Genomic DNA, 5,000 nt, shown 5'->3' with positions numbered 1-5,000 from the left:
CCTAACCTATGTTGCGCCTTAACCTAACCTATGTTGCGCCTTAACCTAACCCATATTGTACCTTAACCTAACCCATATTGTACCTTAACCTAACCCATATTGTACCTTAACCTAACCCATGTTGCGCCTTAACCTAACCCATGTTGCGCCTTAACCTAACCTATGTTGCGCCTTAACCTAACCCATGTTGCGCCTTAACCTAACCCATGTTGCGCCTTAACCTAACCCATGTTGCGCCTTAACCTAACCCATGTTGCGCCTTAACCTAACCCATGTTGCGCCTTAACCTAACCCATGTTGCGCCTTAACCTAACCCATGTTGCGCCTTAACCTAACCCATGTTGCGCCTTAACCTAACCCATGTTGCGCCTTAACCTAACCCATGTTGCGCCTTAACCTAACCCATGTTGCGCCTCAACCTAACCCATGTTGCGCCTCAACCTAACCTATGTTGCGCCTCAACCCAACCTATGTTGCGCCTCAACCCAACACACGTTGGGCCTCAACCCAACACACGTTGGGCCTTAACCCAACACACGTTGGGCCTTAACCCAACACACGTTGGGCCTTAACCCAACACACGTTGGGCCTTAACCCAACACACGTTGGGCCTTAACCCAACACACGTTGGGCCTTAACCCAACACACGTTGGGCCTTAACCCAACACACGTTGGGCCTTAACCCAACACACGTTGGGCCTTAACCCAACACACGTTGGGCCTTAACCCAACACACGTTGGGCCTTAACCCAACACACGTTGGGCCTTAACCCAACACACGTTGGGCCTTAACCCAACACACGTTGGGCCTTAACCCAACACACGTTGGGCCTTAACCCAACACACGTTGGGCCTTAACCCAACACACGTTGGGCCTTAACCCAACACACGTTGGGCCTTAACCCAACACACGTTGGGCCTTAACCCAACACACGTTGGGCCTTAACCTGCTCTGTAATTGTCATACGACGCGTTAAATTAGTGTAGTGTTGCCTAACTGCAACCCCCGCAATATAGTTTGCTACTCGCACTGCCCGGTCCCCAGAGTATCGCTTCATGTGAAACACCTTGCAGCTATACACTGTAATGCGGATGGCAGTAGGACGTACATGCTCAATGCCCTTCGCAGTTGTTCATTGGCATTCGCATGGCGAAGCACAGCCTACGTTGTGGTACGGCTTGTGTCAACTGTCCGCTGATGTTGTACGTCCAAATCACACACTGTACTGCACATTGGTCCTCATGTACTGAATGATACATCGTGGTACATGTGTGACCGTACCACGACTGCGCCAACAACGGCGAACCATACGGTCCAAATATTGTGCACTCAGCTACGTGTCGTCTCCCTATAAGAGCTGGATTGCAGTATGGTATGCCGTGGATGGCGATCAGCATGAGCCGTCTGTTGATGTAGTGGCGCGTGTTGTCAGACGTAGTCGTCTCCTCTCACACACCGTGATAGCATGGTGCACTGCGTTCCACATCTGCGACATGCGACAGAGGCCGGTTGACAGTCGTTCGCGCAATGGACATCGCATACGTACGGGGGCCACCTTCCACGTGTTCGCGAAGCGTGCACATGTTGTTGCGTGTATGTGGGCAGACATAGTGTGTCGTGACACCTGACACAGGCATGCAACAATCGTTGAATTTGCAAATGGCGATGGACGTCTACGTTTGCTGGTGACGTTACGCAAATGAACAACTGGTAAACCGTTGTGGTGCGGTTGTTCTCGCTAGAGGTGAATCAGTGATGGCGACGATCGGTTGAGCTACCAACCGGTTGTTTCAGCGATACCCACCATGCCCACGAACGTGAATGGCATGTGGGTGTGAAGCGATACGCGGCGGTGGCTGGGTGGGACCGTCCCCGGCCGGTGAGGGGGGGCCTCCCGGCGTGCTGGCCGCGCGGTGCGTGGGCGCACGCGCTACAGCCGGCTGGTGGGGGCGGCCAGTGGCAGGCGCGCCGGCCGACGGAGGCGGCAGGCGGCGCAGCTGCGCGCCGGCGCACCCTGCACGCGGCGCCGTGCGGCCAAAGTAGGTCCTCGCGGGCCCGGTGCGAAGCGCGGTGGACATCTGCAGTGTGCTGGTCCGATTGAGGACTGTGTGCGCTGAGGATGCGCCGCCGCCCGGCGCTCGGCGCCGCGACGCCGTCTGCTGCTCGGTCGCCTCTGCGGTTCTCGCAGGTGGATTGTATCGCAGCTGTGCGGACGTGTTGGCGCGTGCGCTGTGCTGGGAGAGTTCGCTTCGGCACCCAAGTGGGGCTTTTGTCCTTCTGTGGCGCTGGCGTTGGAGCTGCCGGCCACCGTAGGTGGCGCGTGTTGTCTCCCGCCGGCAATGCCACGACAGCACGCTCCCGGGCCTCTGTCGGCAGCGGCAAGCTCAGTTGGGAGCACGGGTGGTCGCACCTAAAGCGTCTACTCGCCAAACTCCGGGCGATTGCGCCACTCTCGAACCCGACCAAGTACTTAGGACGGCGCTGCGCGCCGCCGGGACCTGAGAGGGTTTCGAGGTGTATTGTGCAGGGGAGCTCAGCCTCCTCCTGTTTGCAGAATAATTGAGCGGACGCTTGCGTGTTCGCGCGGGCCCCCGGGACACACTCCCGGGCGGCCGGCTGCTCAGCTCTAGTTGACGCAGCTCCCTGGTTGATCCTGCCAGTAGTCATATGCTTGTCTCAAAGATTAAGCCATGCATGTCTCAGTACAAGCCGCATTAAGGTGAAACCGCGAATGGCTCATTAAATCAGTTATGGTTCCTTAGATCGTACCCACGTTACTTGGATAACTGTGGTAATTCTAGAGCTAATACATGCAAACAGAGTCCCGACCAGAGATGGAAGGGACGCTTTTATTAGATCAAAACCAATCGGTCGGCTCGTCCGGTCCGTTTGCCTTGGTGACTCTGAATAACTTTGGGCTGATCGCACGGTCCTCGTACCGGCGACGCATCTTTCAAATGTCTGCCTTATCAACTGTCGATGGTAGGTTCTGCGCCTACCATGGTTGTAACGGGTAACGGGGAATCAGGGTTCGATTCCGGAGAGGGAGCCTGAGAAACGGCTACCACATCCAAGGAAGGCAGCAGGCGCGCAAATTACCCACTCCCGGCACGGGGAGGTAGTGACGAAAAATAACGATACGGGACTCATCCGAGGCCCCGTAATCGGAATGAGTACACTTTAAATCCTTTAACGAGTATCTATTGGAGGGCAAGTCTGGTGCCAGCAGCCGCGGTAATTCCAGCTCCAATAGCGTATATTAAAGTTGTTGCGGTTAAAAAGCTCGTAGTTGGATTTGTGTCCCACGCTGTTGGTTCACCGCCCGTCGGTGTTTAACTGGCATGTATCGTGGGACGTCCTGCCGGTGGGGCGAGCTGAAGGCGTGCGACGCGCCTCGTGCGTGCTCGTGCGTCCCGAGGCGGACCCCGTTGCAATCCTACCAGGGTGCTCTTGAGTGAGTGTCTCGGTGGGCCGGCACGTTTACTTTGAACAAATTAGAGTGCTTAAAGCAGGCAAGCCCGCCTGAATACTGTGTGCATGGAATAATGGAATAGGACCTCGGTTCTATTTTGTTGGTTTTCGGAACCCGAGGTAATGATTAATAGGGACAGGCGGGGGCATTCGTATTGCGACGTTAGAGGTGAAATTCTTGGATCGTCGCAAGACGAACAGAAGCGAAAGCATTTGCCAAGTATGTTTTCATTAATCAAGAACGAAAGTTAGAGGTTCGAAGGCGATCAGATACCGCCCTAGTTCTAACCATAAACGATGCCAGCCAGCAATCCGCCGCAGTTCCTCCGATGACTCGGCGGGCAGCCTCCGGGAAACCAAAGCTTTTGGGTTCCGGGGGAAGTATGGTTGCAAAGCTGAAACTTAAAGGAATTGACGGAAGGGCACCACCAGGAGTGGAGCCTGCGGCTTAATTTGACTCAACACGGGAAACCTCACCAGGCCCGGACACCGGAAGGATTGACAGATTGATAGCTCTTTCTTGATTCGGTGGGTGGTGGTGCATGGCCGTTCTTAGTTGGTGGAGCGATTTGTCTGGTTAATTCCGATAACGAACGAGACTCTAGCCTGCTAACTAGTCGCGTGACATCCTTCGTGCTGTCAGCGATTACTTTTCTTCTTAGAGGGACAGGCGGCTTCTAGCCGCACGAGATTGAGCAATAACAGGTCTGTGATGCCCTTAGATGTTCTGGGCCGCACGCGCGCTACACTGAAGGAATCAGCGTGTCTTCCTAGGCCGAAAGGTCGGGGTAACCCGCTGAACCTCCTTCGTGCTAGGGATTGGGGCTTGCAATTGTTCCCCATGAACGAGGAATTCCCAGTAAGCGCGAGTCATAAGCTCGCGTTGATTACGTCCCTGCCCTTTGTACACACCGCCCGTCGCTACTACCGATTGAATGATTTAGTGAGGTCTTCGGACTGGTACGCGGCATTGACTCTGTCGTTGCCGATGCTACCGGAAAGATGACCAAACTTGATCATTTAGAGGAAGTAAAAGTCGTAACAAGGTTTCCGTAGGTGAACCTGCGGAAGGATCATTACCGACTAGACTGCATGTCTTTCGATGTGCGTGTCGTGTCGCGCAACACGCTACCTGTACGGCTCGCAGTAGCCGTGCGCCGCGTGCGGAACCACGCGTGCTTCTCAAAACTAACGCCAATGTTGTGTGGTACGAGCGCTGAAGCGCTGGAGCGGCTGGCCTGCGGCACCTGGCGCCTGGCGCCGGTTTTGAATGACTTTCGCCCGACTGCCTGTCCGCTCCGGTGTGGAGCCGTACGACGCCCATCGGCCGTGAGGCCGTTGGACACAGAACGCTTGAACAGGGGCCGCCACACGCCTACGTCCCGCCTATGCAACTGTCTTGAAAGAGACAGTGGAAACTAAGAAAAGATCACCCAGGACGGTGGATCACTCGGCTCGTGGGTCGATGAAGAACGCAGCAAATTGCGCGTCGACATGTGAACTGCAGGACACATGAACATCGACGTTT

At 55.3% G+C, this 5,000-nt stretch overlaps 2 non-coding genes across 2 annotated transcripts in view; both read left to right on the top strand.

Annotated features, from left to right (window-relative positions):
* The first annotated feature begins 2,641 nt into the window (after positions 1 to 2,641).
* On the top strand, positions 2,642 to 4,551 carry LOC124608808. The gene has a single exon (XR_006979372.1). It is a non-coding gene; the product is annotated as a small subunit ribosomal RNA (ribosomal RNA).
* Positions 4,552 to 4,902: 351 nt separating this feature from the next.
* LOC124608333 overlaps positions 4,903 to 5,000 on the top strand; it is a 155-nt gene continuing 57 nt past the window's right edge. Inside the window, exon 1 of the ribosomal RNA XR_006979006.1 lies at positions 4,903 to 5,000. This exon is cut by the window's right edge and continues 57 nt beyond it. This is a non-coding gene — a ribosomal RNA (5.8S ribosomal RNA).

This window comes from Schistocerca americana, chromosome 3 (assembly GCF_021461395.2).
Source record: "Schistocerca americana isolate TAMUIC-IGC-003095 chromosome 3, iqSchAmer2.1, whole genome shotgun sequence".
NCBI classification, from domain to species: domain Eukaryota; kingdom Metazoa; phylum Arthropoda; class Insecta; order Orthoptera; family Acrididae; genus Schistocerca; species Schistocerca americana.
This window is presented reverse-complemented; position numbering and strand designations above follow the sequence as displayed.